This window comes from Tursiops truncatus, chromosome 8 (assembly GCF_011762595.2).
Source record: "Tursiops truncatus isolate mTurTru1 chromosome 8, mTurTru1.mat.Y, whole genome shotgun sequence".
Lineage (NCBI taxonomy): Eukaryota > Metazoa > Chordata > Mammalia > Artiodactyla > Delphinidae > Tursiops > Tursiops truncatus.
This window is the reverse complement of record NC_047041.1, coordinates 55,117,864-55,132,317: the sequence shown is the minus strand read 5'-3', so window position 1 is coordinate 55,132,317 and position 14,454 is coordinate 55,117,864. Positions and strand designations below refer to the sequence as shown.

General features: G+C 52.2%; 1 long non-coding RNA gene and 2 other non-coding genes across 9 annotated transcripts; 1 reads left to right on the top strand and 2 right to left on the bottom strand.

Annotated features, from left to right (window-relative positions):
* Positions 1–5,878: 5,878 nt before the first annotated feature.
* On the bottom strand, positions 5,879–13,632 carry LOC141279346 (uncharacterized). Of its 7 annotated transcripts, none has more exons than XR_012333413.1 (4): positions 13,483–13,627; positions 10,721–10,789; positions 8,987–9,294; positions 5,879–6,573 (listed from the first exon to the last, which is right to left on the bottom strand). It is a non-coding gene; the product is annotated as an uncharacterized lncRNA (long non-coding RNA). The 7 variants fall into 7 exon arrangements; XR_012333411.1 differs by having other exon boundaries at positions 12,794–13,626; XR_012333409.1 differs by having other exon boundaries at positions 8,987–10,789; positions 12,794–13,632.
* Positions 13,633–13,689: 57 nt separating this feature from the next.
* Positions 13,690–13,761, top strand: TRNAP-AGG (transfer RNA proline (anticodon AGG)). The gene has a single exon. It is a non-coding gene; the product is annotated as a tRNA-Pro (tRNA).
* A 202-nt stretch (positions 13,762–13,963) lies between these two features.
* TRNAP-UGG (transfer RNA proline (anticodon UGG)) lies at positions 13,964–14,035 on the bottom strand. The gene has a single exon. It is a non-coding gene; the product is annotated as a tRNA-Pro (tRNA).
* Between the last annotated feature and the right edge of the window lie 419 nt (positions 14,036–14,454).

Below are 14,454 nucleotides of genomic sequence, written 5' to 3'. Positions count from 1 at the left end.
TCAGAATCCCCAGCTTCTGACCAGAGACTAAATATCAACCCACCCAAAGCATCGATAATGATGGTAATAACAGGCCTTAGTGCAGCCCCTACAGTGTGCCAGGCTCTGGGCGATCACTCTATGCTTCTTATCTCAAATATTTATATCAATAATTCTCTGGGCTGGGAATTACTCTTCTACCTTTGTAGTTCAGAAAACAGAGGCTGGGAGCTGGGGGTGGGAGGAGTGTCACTTGCCTACGTGGACACAGCCAGAAAGTGAAAAGCTGGGACTTGCACCTCACGACACTCTGCATCTAAAAACTGTGATTGCCTTCTAGCCCCCATCCCACTTCTCACGGTAAAAGCACCCCTTCCCTTCTATCCCCAACTTTCTGAGGTTTTGGTGGGGCTACGGGTCACAGAGCCCAGGCCTCTGCTAGAGGGCCTGACCTTTTGGAGAATTCCATCTTCTGATCCACATAATATGACCCAACTGGACCAAACAGAGCTGTTTCCCTCAGCTTGCATCCATGGGTTCTGGGGGACCGCAGTTGGATCCCCTTTGGGATGCAAGCTCTAAAGGTGTGATCCTCAGAGCTTCCAGCAGCAGCAGCCCTATTCCCTGCCCCGTAAAGGAGATGACAAGGAGGGAGGAAGAGAAGAAACAGGCAGGGGTGTGGGGAGGTCGGTTGAGTCCCCAGCACTCCCTTGTCCCTCCCAGTTATGTGGGCCAGTGAATCCATGTTCCTCAGGCTCATTGGATCCGGGTCTCTATTTAGACTCTTGCATCTGGAGCCGTCCTGACTATCAGCCCTGCAATGTGCCGCAGAGTACTGTGCTGCTGCTACGGGAGGTACAGGATGAATAAAGTTTCTTGTCCTCCAGGAACTAACAGTCTGGCCAGGGAGCTGGGTGGGCATAGTTCTGGGTTCTATCCCTGTTCTGTCTCAAATTTACTCTGCGATCCTTTCCCTCTCTGGGCCATAACTTTCCCATCTTTAACACGGGGTCGGGGTTAGATGTTGGGTTCAATGTTCTGCAAGATCCCCTACAGATCTACATAACTACTTTTTTCTTAAGAAAAAAATTTGAGGTATAATTCACATACCATACATTCACTCTTTTAAAGTGTACAGTTCAGTGGTTTTTACTATATTCACAGATTTGTCCAACCATCGCCACTTTCTAATTTCAGAACCTTTCCATCACCCCCAGAAGAAATCCTATACCTATCAGTCCCCATTCCATCTACCACGTCAGCCCCTAGCAACTGCTAATTTCCTATGGATTTTTGGACATTTCAAGTTCAAGTTCATCCATGTTGTCGCATGTATCAGTGCTTCGCTTCTTCTTAAAATGGATAGTATTCCATCGCATGGATATACCCCATTCTGTTTATCCATTCATCAGTTAATGGAGATTTGGGTTGTTTCCACTTTTTGGCTATTATAAATAATGCTGCTGTGCGTATTCATGTACAAGCTTTGTATGAAATATATGCTTTCAATTTGTGCGTGTGTGTGTATAGGAGTTCAGTTGCTGGATCATATGTAGCTCTGTATGACTTTTGAGGAATTGCTAAACTGTTTTCCACAGTGGCTGCACCATTTTACATTTCTACCAGCAATGTGTGAAGGTTCCAATTTCTCCACATCCTCGCCAGCACTTGCTGTTTTCTATCTTTTTTATTTTTGTCCATCCTAGTGGGTGTGAAGTGGTATCTCATTGTGGCTGTGATTTGAATTTCCCTAATGGCTAATGATATTGAGCATCTTTTAATGTGCTTATTGGCCACTTGTATATCTGCTTTGGAGAAATGTTTATTCAAATCTTTTGTCCATTTAAAAAATTGGGTTATCTGTTTTTTTATTGTTGAGTTGTAGGAGTTTTTAATACATACTGGATACTATATCCTTACCAGATACAGTGTTTGCAAATATTTGCTCTCATTATGTGGACTGTCTTTTCCCTTTCTTGATAGTGTCCTTTGAAGTACAAAGTTTGTCATTTTTATGAAATACAATTTCTCTATTTTTTTTCCCTTTGGTTGCTTGTGCTTTTGGTGTCATATCTAAGAAATCACTGTCTTATCCAAGGCCACGGAGACTTACACCTGTGTATTCTTCTAAGAGTTTTCTAGCTTTAGCTCTCACATTTAGATCTTTGATCCATTTTGAGTTAATCTTTGTAAATGGTATGTGGTAGGGGTGCAACTTCATGCTTTTGTATGTGGATATCTAGTTGTCCCAGCATTTCTTATTAAAAAGACTATTCATTCTCCATTGAATTGTCTTGGCTCCCTTGTCAAAACTCAATTGACTGTAAATGTATGGGTTTATTTACACAATTACCTTTTAAGTGACATCTAGGAAGTAAGTTACAGTAGGGTCCACATAGTCACAACTATGTGACAGGTAGTGTGGCAGAGGGAGGAGAACAAGCGGGAAATTTGGATCGCTGCAGACCTGGGTTTCAATTCCAGATCTACTGGAACCCCAGGCAAACTATTTTATGTGTTTTTTAATAAACAGTATTACACTGTATTATTCTTGTTGTAAAAAATACCAACATCTGAATGTTCCTGAGCCTTGGTTTCCCCCTCTGTCATGTTTCAGCCCCAGAGCTGGTGTAAGTCCCCACATGAGAGGGAGGGAGCAGAAGGGTATTGCAGGCGGGGTCAGGGGCATAAGCAATGGCTTGGAGGCTGGAAAGTGCAGGGTGTGATGTGGGGAACCATGAGAGGTCTGTAGGCCTTGGGGGCTTGGTGGGGGTGAGTGTTGAAAGGATGCCTCTCTTTCAGTTGGTGAAAAAACAAGAGTCTGGTGCCTGCATCACAGCATAGCTCAGAAGACGCCTCCCATGTCCCCCTCGAGAGCGCTATGGCCGAGAGGCCCAGCCGTGACACCCAGCCACACTTCCCAGCCACAGGGCTAGAAGTGAGCAGGCTGCACGTGTCGTGAGGCTCTTGGCTCCATTCCAGTCTGGGTTTGGTGGGGTTGTGCTAGGAGAGGAAGGTGATTGGGGTCCAGCGGGAGGGCTTTGGTTTCTTGCTTTGTGGTTAAGTGAGCAAAATATGCAGAAGGTCAGGGAGGAGAAAGTACAAAAGGAAAGTAAGAGGAAACTACCATTTGCTGAGCACCTACTGCTTCCAGGAGGGACTCTGATGAACTTAATCTCAGCTCACAACCACCCAGAGAAGCAGGAGTTAGGAGGAGCATGTCCATTTCATAGAACCTGAAACTGGCTCAGAGGAGGATGCATTTGCCCAGGATCACACAGCCGGCAGGTGACAGAGCTAGGACTTGTACCTCATTCCATCCGTCCTGAAGCACAGGCTTTTCTGGCAATGCCAGGCTACCCTGGAGAAGGGAGAGAAAAAGAGGAGGAGAGGCCCAGCAGAAGGAGAGAGTCACACTGAGGGGAAAATAAAGAGAGGCAAAAATAAAAATCAAGAGTGGAAAGAGCGTGAGGCCGCAGCCGAGGCCTGAAGCGGGTCCTCAGGGAGTAGCCGAGGGTGGGGACGGCCAGAAAGCGGCTCACGGAACCTGGAGCCAAGAGCCCTGCTTGGCCTGAGAACTGGCAAAGCTCTCACCTCAAGATACTGAAGAGGGGGAGGCTGGCATGGGGGCAGCAGGGTCTGCCCGGGAGGAGGGCAGCGGGGCCGGATGGCCAGGGGCTGCCAAGCAGGGCCCTTCGCACACCATCCAGCTCAAATCACCGCTGCAGCCACGTGGGCTGGCAGGCCCTCGCCCCCGACATGCAAAGCAGGAGGCCTGGAGGTGGGAGCAATGACCAGGCCTTCCTGAACACTGGTTGATCTTGGGACAAACTCCGTAATGTGACCCGTAAATAAGGTGGCTTCGTAGTTTATTGTTCGAGCAGGGACACTCCGAAGTGAGTGGGGACAATGGGCACAGATGGATACTGGTGGCCTCCAGCCTCCAAGGCCCTGCATGGTCGGGCCCAGCGTGCTCCTGCTGCAGCTGCCCCCGGCTCTCTGCGCCTCCTCCCGGGCCTTCCTCTGCGGACACTTAGGGCTTCGGCATTGTCTGGAACAGCCCGCCCCACGCCATCCCCGTCTCCACGCCTCTTCATTGTTCCTACTTGCCCCCAGAACCCAGCTCAAGCCACACCAGTGCCCTTGGTGAGCAGCCCAATACATTATGTGCTTTTCCGCCACGGCTCCAATCACAATCACAATAATCCAAGAAATTCATAACTGCGCGTTTGATTGTTTTAAAGTCTGTCTCCTTTCCTAAGGACTTGCACTAGGAAGGCAAAACTGAAGGATTGGGTCTGACTTGCCCACTGTTGTATCCTGAACACCCAGCCAAAGGACACAGTGTGTAAATTAATAAAGCAACTCCCAGGGCCCCCGTATGGCCACATGAACCCCTTGTATTTGGGGGTTCTTTCCTATCCAAGGAAAGGAAAGGAAGGAGCTAGTCCTAAAGAAAAGAACTTCTTGGGTACACTGTGCACTTCTGATTTCTTCCACAGGCTCTGAGCTCCTTCAGGGAGAGATTCATTCCTTTCTTGTCTCTTCCCCAGTTTCTACTCTAGTTTTGGACCTGGACAAGGGGCTCAAGTTGGACTTTCTGATGAGTGATGGCAATGTGAATATCACCGTGGTGGATCACAGAAAGACTGAACTGGGAGGAACCTTAGAGATCATGAGATAACATGCAAATGCTGAGTCCAGGCCCCAGGGTACCATAGGCACAAAAATTGTTAGTGTCTCTTCTTTTAGAGGTCATCTTGTCCAACCAACCACCTGTTTTGTTTTTTTTTTAGTGTACCATTCAGTGGTTTTAGTATGTTCACAAAGTTGTGCAATCATCGCTACTATCTAATTCAACAATATTTTCACCACCCGAAAAAGAAACCCCATACCCAATAGCATTCATGCCTCCCTTTCTCCTCCCCTCAGCCCCTGGCTACCACCAGGCATCTTTTTTTAAAAAATATTTATTTATTTACTTTGGCTGCGCCGGTCTTAGTTGTGGCACGCAGGATCTTCATTGCGGCACGCAGGATCTTTAGTTGCAGCACGCAAACTCTTAGTTATGGCATATGGCCTCTAGTCCCCAATCAGGGATCAAACCCGGGCCCCCTGCAATGGGAGCACGGAGTCTTAGCCACTGGGCCACCAAGGAAGTCCCCAGCCATCTTATTTTAAAGACAAGGAAACTGAGGTCCAGAGAGGGCAGTGCCTTATCTAATGTCACATCGTCAGCCAGCAGCAGAGCCAGGCCTCCTGACACCCAGTCTACTGCATGTCTGAGCTCTCTCTGGGGGCCTCCAGTGTTCTTTGGTGACTGACATGAAAGAGCTGTTTAACCCATTAAGTTGAGGCTAACAGGTAAGATGAGACTGGACCATCTGTAGTTATGCCCTTGACCCTTGAGAGCCTGCCTGTGCCCAGGATAGAGCTGAGGGCTGTTGAGGGCGGAAGACACACCTAGAAATCATTTCCAACTGGTACCTTGCTTCCTACAATAGCCAGTGTCCTTTCATAGCTGGGGATGCCTTCTCCCAAGCGACCACACTGCCTCCTTTCACTTCCTTCAGCCCTCCCCAAAGGCCCCCTTCTCACGGAGGCCCACCCTGACCACCCTGTTGAAAAGTGCAAACAGGCTCACCCCGCCCTGCTGGAAGTCTAGCCTCCTTCCAGGTAGACGTTCCCTCCATAGCACTTATCTCCATCTATCCGACAAACTGTATCCTTCATTTCGTTATCTGGTTACTGTCTGTCTTCCCTACTAGAATGTCAGCTCTGTGAGGGCAGGGGTTTTGTCTGCTTGGCGCACTGCTCTACCCCAGCTCACAGAATAGTGCCTGTTACCTAGAAGCTTTTCACAAATATTGGTTGAGTGAGTGCATGACAAAATGAACGGTTAGCTCTTATTGCATTTAATTCTTATCAGCAATAGTCAGGGGAGGGGTTATTATGCTTGTTTCATAGATGTGTCTTCATCCACCTCAGGTTGCTCTAACAAAATACCATAGATTGGGTGGCTTAAACAACGGGCATTTATTTCTCACAGTCCTGGAGGCTGGGAAGTCCAAGATCAAGGTGCTGGCTGATCCGTTCTTGGTGCAAGCCCTCTTCCCAGCTTGCAGACGGCTGCCATCTCACTGTGTGTTCACGTGACCTCGCTGTGAACTCGGCAGGAGAGAGAGAGAGAGAGAGAGAGAGAGAGATCGAACTGGTCTCTCTTCCTCTTCTTATAAAGGCACTAAGCCCGTTGTGAGGGCTCTACTCTCATGTCCTCATCTAACCCTAATTAACTCCCAAAGGCCCCACCCCCAAATACCATCACACTTGGGGGTAGGTTTTCAACATAGGAATTTTGGGGGGGGGACACAAACCTCCAGTCTATAACAGATGGCAAGCTGAGGTCCAGAGAGGTCATCTGGGAGGGTCACTATTGTCCTTCTCAGCCCTTCCTGTCAGGGGAGCCTGGATTAGGGTCAAGGTGGGCATGAGGAAGCAGGGGCTAACTTACCAGGACCCCCGAAAGTTGAGTCAGCCTGTGAACCCAGCCTCTACATCTTCCTGCAGTAATGTAGCAGCTTCCACATTCCATGCCTTAGCCAAAATGCAAAAAGAAAGAAAAGAAAAAGGCAGTGCTATATTTTAAAATGGATTTAGCTTTGTGAGTTTCAACATGGGAGACTGCTGTCCATGACGTCATGGGCCCTGAGGCCCTGTGGGCATCGCTACTGACACTTCACGTGGTAGGCTGGGCCCTGGGTCCACACGTTCCTCTTGCCAGAGCTGTGTGAGCCCGAGGGCAGGCAGCGGCTCCATCTACAAGCCTGGGCCAGACCCGCTGAACCAGGATGGAGGCCGGATGGAGCCAGGCACTGGGCAGGCAGGGGACACACTCCAGTAACAGCCCAGTGCAGCTTCTCGCTCCGTGCCGTTCAGAGGTCTTTGAGGTCCACCTCTCGTGGTATCCGCGGCAGCCCTGGGGCACACAGAGGGTCAACACTCTGCTCTGTGTCTTCCCGTGGGGGAGCAGAGTGCAGAGTGCTGTGCTGTCCTGCTCCGTCACACAGCTGGGGAGTGCTGGCCTGGCCCATCGCTAGGGGAGCTCGAACCCTGCCCTCTGATTCTAAATGCTACGAGGAGAGGGCATGGTCCTTGCCCAAGAGCAGCCGACAGACTGAGACTGTGGGGAAACCGCTTGGTCAGGTCCAAGTCTTCATTTTACAGCAGAAGAAACTGAGAGGGCAGGGACTGGCCCAAGGTCACAGAGTCGATCTACAAGCCAGGCAGGCCTGGATACAGGCTCTGGATTCCTGGCTGGGAGTATTTCCGACTATATCTGCACTTAAACAGTTCCATTTGGGCGGAAGAGACACCAGGCCTTTCCAGAATCCGGTCTAAGGCTGGCTTCCAGGATCTGCTGTCAAGGCTTAGTCCTCAGGGAACAGCTGCTGGCAAAAGGAGGTGAGGTATTGATTATGGCTGGGGGTGGGGAAGTGCGGCTGAGACCCGGTGGGAGAGAAGGGATGGGGAAGGGTGGTGGAAGTTTCTCTGAGAGACAAACCAAAGATATATTCATTTTTGCTTTTTCTTATCTGTAATTCTCTAATTTTTCTGCAGTTCTAGAATTCATTTTTCATATTTGAAAGTGAGAAACTATTTAGTTGGGAATGGTCTGGAAATCCAGGGTCGCCTCATTCCTGACCGACTGTGTGAACTTGGGCGGTCCCCCACCTCTCTCTGGGCCGGTCTTGGAAATGCTGGGAATAAGGTTGCCCCATGAGAAGTAAATGAATCCAAAGGCTCCCTGGCTCAGGACATAGCTCTCCAGCCTGGTCATCAGAGCTCTTCACCTGTCCAAAGGAAGAACGCAGCAACCCAGGAGTGAGGCAGCCAGAGAAAAGCCAAGGTTCAGAGAAGCCCACTTTGGTCGTGTGCCCATCCATCCAGCACGGTCCAGAGGTAGGCGTTATCTGAAGGCCGTGCCCATCCCAGTCCCCACAGAGGGCCTCTCGGCTCCGAGTGGAGACGGTTCGTCAGGCTTCACGCCAAGGTCTGCATGAACTGCTCGCTGCCCCAGCCCTCCTCGCTCTTTGCTTGGGTTCTAGGCCCACCAGGCAATGGCTCCCCAGAGACCTGGCTCCCAGGAGGGAAGGAGACCGGGGAGGGGACAAGAGTGTTCCTGTCAGTAGAAAGGGAGATGGCCTGGTGTCAGTTATAATAGCATTGGGAGGAGGCAGCGATCTTGAGTGACATGGTTAGGGCCAGCTGTCCGACCTCTCTGGGTGTCTTGAGGAAGGTCAATGTCAGGACAGCCAGACGAGGGCCAGACTCTGGGCTGGTCAATCACCTGGGACCTGTGTAGTGTTTAGAACACTGCCTGGTATAAAATAAGGAGCTAATAAAAATTGCTGAGTGAAAGTTAGCTGTGGCCTGTCTGGACGGCTGGGTGGAGTGGTGGGTCCACAAAGGGAAGGGTGCTTTGATCCCGGCCACCTGCCCAGCTGGAGGCCTTGTCTCTCTGAGGCTCGGCTCACACCATCTCTGCCACCCATGAGCACCTGGCTGACTGTTCTGAAATGTGGGATCACTTTCTGGTCTTCCCATCCCAGCTCCCCTCTGATGTCCAGGCCAGGGAGGGATCATGGCTCTCCAGTCTCTGAATTATGTCCCCACCCACCACCTGTCACTTACCTCCCACCAGCAGTGGGCCAAACCTCAGAGGCCGGGAATCCTAGGTCAGCCTGGGAGCCCGCAATGTCAGGGCTGGAAGGCCTTCAGTGTGTACCTTGTCTACCCCTCTTCCAATGGAGGCATGGGGAAACTGAGGCCCAAAGAGGGAAAGGACCCCCTCCCACCCCCATCTCCAGTTTGCATAGTCTGGGAGCCCGTGGCTGGGCTGGAGCTTGGCGCAAGCCCGGTGCTTTTTCCCAGCCTCCTCTGTTCTCCACAGGTCCCCAGAGGCCGCTCCGGAGACTATGCTCCCCCGCCTTCTGTGGCCACACCTCACCTGGTCTTCGTTTGCTCCATCCTCCATGGCTCTGTCTGGGATAATTCTCTCCAAGCAGGGTCAGCCCCCTGGGAGCAGGCAGCTAACGAGCTTCAGATGTCCAGGCCAAACTGCTCACGGAAGGCGGATGCTGAGATGCTCGCGCTGATTAAGGACACCGGCCAGTGGTGGTGGCTCAGAGAGCTCACCTCCTCTTCCCTTCACAGGGTACTTAACTCCCAACTTGGAAGCAGCAGGTGCCAGTGTTTCACCCCAGAAACCCTGGCCGGGGTGTCTGTTTCAAGGAAGTCTGGAAAAGGGCAGGGAGGCTGGAGGACAAAGGCATTTTGATTGTTGGGGAATTTATATCTTTTTCTTTCAAAGCTTTTCTGGGTCCAGAGCTGGTCTTTCCCCTGAGGTAGCAGCAGGGATGGGAAGGGAGGTGGGCAAGCTGCTTGTTGATGACCAGCTCTGTGCATGCTGCGGGCTGAGCACAAATGTCATCTTCTCCAACCCTCACAGGAACCCTGTAAGGTTAGGACTGCCATCATCCACTTTACAATGAGAAAAGGTGATCTAAAGATCAGAGAGGTGAGGCAATTTGTCCAAGGTCACACAGCCTCTGAATGGCCAAATGAGGTTTTCAGCTCACCTCTGTCAGAGTCTACACTCTTCCCTACAGCAAACTGATGTTTCCAGAAGACCAAGGTGGTATATTATGGTCTCAAAACTGCATGAATGGTGAGGACCTGTGGGCTGCACTGGGGTTCCAGATACTGAGGCTGCCTTTGCAGCTGACTCACTCCTCGATCTTGACAGGGCAGCAGATTTCATAGTTACAAAATGGGGATCATCATCTCAAACTCAGGTGAGGTAATACTAATTGCCATCCATCATCACATCCTTAGCCACGCCTGGAACACATTCTGGGCACCAGACCCTCTGCTGGGGGCTTTCCGTTGGTTAACTGGTTAGAGCTTGGATTCTAGCTGTGTGACCCTGGGTGAGTTACTTTACCTCTCTGTGCCTTCATTTCCTCATCTGTGAAATGAGGATAGTATTAGTTCCTATCTTACGGAGTTGTGAAATGAAGTTAGTTAATATTTGTAGAGGGCTTAGAAGAATGCCTGGCACAGAACACACAGCCAGCACGTGTGTTAGCTGATACTGAGCTCAACCTTTTGAGACGGGTGTTGAGATTTTCCCTGAAACACAGACGTAGAAACTGAGGTGAGGCAATGCAGTGATTCTCAAATTCAGTGTGCAACAGAATCACCTGGAAAGTTCATTAAAATGTGGAGGGCTGGGTCTAACCCCAGGGTCTCTGGTTCGGTAGGTCTGGGTTGGGACCCGAGGATGCATTTCTACCATGTTCCCAGGTGAGGCTGATACTGCTGCTCTCCCTCTCTGAGAACCAGTGCTCCAGTAGACCTGAGCATGGCCCCCGTCAGCTAGGACCTCAGTGCAGAGGCTCAAGAAATAATTCAGCGTGTGAGTGAGTGAGTGAGGATTACAGGGAGCCGAAAGGGTGTTGGACCAGGAGCCCCGGGGTTCGGGTCCTGAATTTGCTCCCATCTCCCTGCGGGACTTGACCAAATCATTTTCCCCTGCAGCCTTGGTTTCCTCCTCTGTGAAACAGGGGTACCAATAATCCTTCCTCACTGAGCTCTGTGAGGATGAAACAGGGCCTGGCACAACTCTGACACCCACGGCAAAAGTGACAAGCGTGGTCTTGGACAGTGACAGGCTACTCACCGTGATCCTCACTGCTGCTCCTCTCCTCTCCCAGAACCGCAGGCTGCAGCTCATCTCTTTCCCTTCTTTCTGAAACCAGAGTTGGGAAGACCGGGGCCACATTGTCCCCCAAGCCCCATGGCCCGCAGCAGAGGGCAGTGTGCTTGCTGTGGCTACAGGCTGCATGAAAGGGCCTGTGTTCTGGCCGCTCACCTCCCACTGTGTGCCCAGTGGTTTTCTATTTCAGTTGCTGTAAAAATATCACCTTTGATCTCAGCTTGTGGCTCTTAAAAAAAGAAGAAACCACCAACAGGCTGGTTTTTCATTCTCCCCGGCCCCGCCTCCGTCTCACCTCCAGCTCCGTGTGCTACCCTCCATCCCCTCCCCGCTCATCCTCTCCTCTCTGGAGCCCCAGCACTCTGGCTGGGCAGAGCACCTTAGGAATCAGCTTATTGCTCTGCGTGCCTCCCCCGGTTCCCCCACCGGGCTGTGTGCCGAAGGAACAGGATAAATGAGGGTGGAGAAGACTGCCCTCTCCCCTCCTCCCTCTCTCCCTGCCCCTTCCCTTCTGTTCTGAGGACCAAGAATCTCCAAGATTCCCTGCTTCTCCAGCTGCTGCTGAGCGCATGGTATCAATCACATCCCTGCATCTGTGAAGTCTTGAGTCTTCCCCAGAGTAGGGCGAGAATAGCTAGTGGGGCTGAAATATTTATATCACACCATCAACTCAGAGAGTCCGGTGAGCAGCCCAGATTTGCCTGGAGGAGTGGCCTTCAGACTTGATGAGTCTAATACCCCGCCTCCTGGCTCAGCAGGTATGGAGACAACCCCCTGCCCCCAAACACACATACACCCTTGCCTCTTGCCTCTCTGAAAACTCTGGGGAGATGCACCCAGCTCTGGCAGAGGGGCCAGAGAATCGCCCTCAGAAGTTTTGTGGCTGAGAAGCATTTGTGCCAATTGAGAGGACAAATGAGCCTGTGACTCACACCAGGCTTGGAACTGTTGTCACATTTTTCTTTGGTTTCAGTTTTTAGAGAAAGAGACAAAATCCCACTCATTCAGTAAACGCTTCTCCACAGGTCATCTGCGCCTGGCCCGGTGCTGACATGGCCACTGCCCTTCCTCAGGAGCCCCCTTCCCATCCCTGCTGGTAGAGACACAGATGTGTGCAGGGGTCAGGCAACCAGGGTGACAGGGAGTGCAGGAGCTGGGGCACTGGGTGAGGCCCTGACCCAGCTTGGGTCTGCCTCGAGGAGGTCCTGCTGGAGCAAAAAAGGCAAGGCTGGGAAGTTACAGGAAGCTGGAGGCAGCCTTGATAGAAGGGGAAGCTTCAAATGGAGCCATGGCCTGGGGTATTCAAGGTGGAGTGAGGAGGGCCTGTTGAGAGGTGAGGTGGGGAGAAGTCAGGCCTCATAGGGCTGAGAATGGTAGGCAAAGAGCTCTGCTGGCATTCCCAAATCAGCGGGGAGCCCTTGCAGGGTCTGAAGCAAGTGTGGACTGTTCATGAAGAAAGGGTTTCTGGGGGCATGGAGGACCTGGGCAGAGGAGGTGAAGTCCTGGGTGTGTGTCCAGTGTCCAGGCCACAGCCTCGTTTAGCATTAACCACAGCTGGCCAGGGCCCAGACTGAAGTCCTGCAGACCAGCCCACAGCCCTGGGCTAGGCAGGGGGTATAGCCAATTTGGCTGCCGCCGCTGGGCAGGGGCTTCGGGAGAAGAAGCCTGACTCATCAGTGTCCCCAGAGCCCAGCCCAGGGCTGGGGCAGAGCAGGCGCCAGGGAAAGCGTGCTGTGGAGTGAAAGAAGCTTTACAAACGCTTCCAACAGCCCGACTGGAGATATTTCTTCCTGCCTGCACATCCTCAGAGCTGGGAATAAGGAAGTGTGAGGCTCCAGCGAGCACCTGAAGAAGCAGGGCACAGCTGTAAGAGTTTGGGGTCACTGGGGAAGCGTCCCCCCAGGACTTTTCCGACTCAGTTTTCTCATCTTTGAGTCAGAGTGCGTGTATGCGGAAGGAATGACAAGCAAGGGAGACTGGCTGGAACTGGCTGGACCGCTGGTAGCCTGTGTATTGGGGTCCAGCACGACCACTAACCTTTCATTGTGTGTGATGGTGGGGAGATCCCAGCTCCTCGTCCCTCTTCCCTCCTCCCGCCGCCAGTGAGAAAGGACGGATCTTGTTAGCCCCATTTCACCAGGTGGGCCTTCCCAACACGTTGACTTATTTCCCAGGGACCTGATGAGTCAAATGGTGGAGGGGCTCCAGGGAACCCCTGTTTCTCAGGTGGCTCTGGCATCCCTGCTCCCCACCTTGGCCTCTTGGGTTGCCAGGAACCCTTGGCCGACGGACGCAGAGGCGAAGCGCAGGAAGAAGTACCAGGCACCCCACATGCTGAAAGGCCCACCCGGCGGGGACCAGAGCTGGAGAGTTCCGTCCAGACTGGGGAGCTAAACAAAGAACCCGCCCATCTAACCCAGCCCTGACTGAAACTTCAGGCCAAAGCCTCACGACATGCGGTTATCTTTCCAGGAAGTCAGGCGTCCAGGAACCCCAAGAGCCAGGCTGTGCAACAGTGCGGATGCTGGCGGCGTTAGTAAGACCCTCGCTAGGGAGCTCCGCACACTGCTCAGGGGAATCCCTACGGTCCCGGCCTCTAAGCCCCGTCGTCTAGCCCGAGGAAGCAGCTCTCCCGAGTCGCAGCCCCAGCTCTGGGGTCCGGTGCAAACCCGAGGTTTCGCGTCTACAGACATGCACATTTCTCTAATGCACAGCGGACTGGGTACCTTGTCCCCGCGTCCAGGACCCAGAGCTCGCATGCAAAGAGCGAGTCCGGGCGTCTGGGGTCCGAACAAGCGTGAGGAGTCTTTTATCCTGCAGTCGGCCCTGAGTGTTTTCGAGACAAAAGTGAAGAGACACAGAGCTGAATTGCGCAGGCTCCTGGCGCCGCCCAATCTACTTAGAAAGAGAATCGAAAGCGTTTCCCAAGCAGCGGCTCGTTGGTCTAGGGGTATGATTCTCGCTTAGGGTGCGAGAGGTCCCGGGTTCAAATCCCGGACGAGCCCTCTTTTGCTTCCTCCCCTTCAGTTTCAAAAGATTGATACTTCTCGACCTGAAAGAATTCTCGAGAAAAATAGCAGTCGGTGAAGCGTTTACTTTTTATCGGCGTTTCAGCCTCTTCAAATTGTATCGGGTTTCATTTCGTGTTCACCGAATCTGTAGATTAACAAACTACAGGTGCAGAATAGTAGAAAGTCGGAAAAGGAGGGGCTCGTCCGGGATTTGAACCCGGGACCTCTCGGACCCAAACCGAGAATCATACCCCTAGACCAACGAGCCAGCTGCTCAGCTTCGTCTTTCAGAACTTACTAGAATAAGTAGTCGATATGCGCGTGCGCGGATCAGTTAACTTGGGAGTGAATTCTGTAGGTAGGAAGGGCCTGCGTCCTTGCCTTCTAACTGGCCCACGCGCTTCCGGCGCCCTAATTCTCTCCCGAAACACTCAGTCCATCCCCTCCGTCTCCCTCTCCGCCCTTCTGGGTACGGGTCAGGCCTCGACCTCCCCGAGGGACCCGTCCTCTTCCCGGTGCGCGGTGACCCGCGCTTCCTGCCTCCAGCACCCCGCCTGGGGCGGCACTTTCGGAGCATCTGTCCCGGGGGTGGTTTTCGCCTCTGCACCCTAGTGCCCAGCACCAGGTGCTAAATCAATTCAGGCAGGGTGTCTGACACAATGCCTCAATCCCTAAATGTGAATGGTC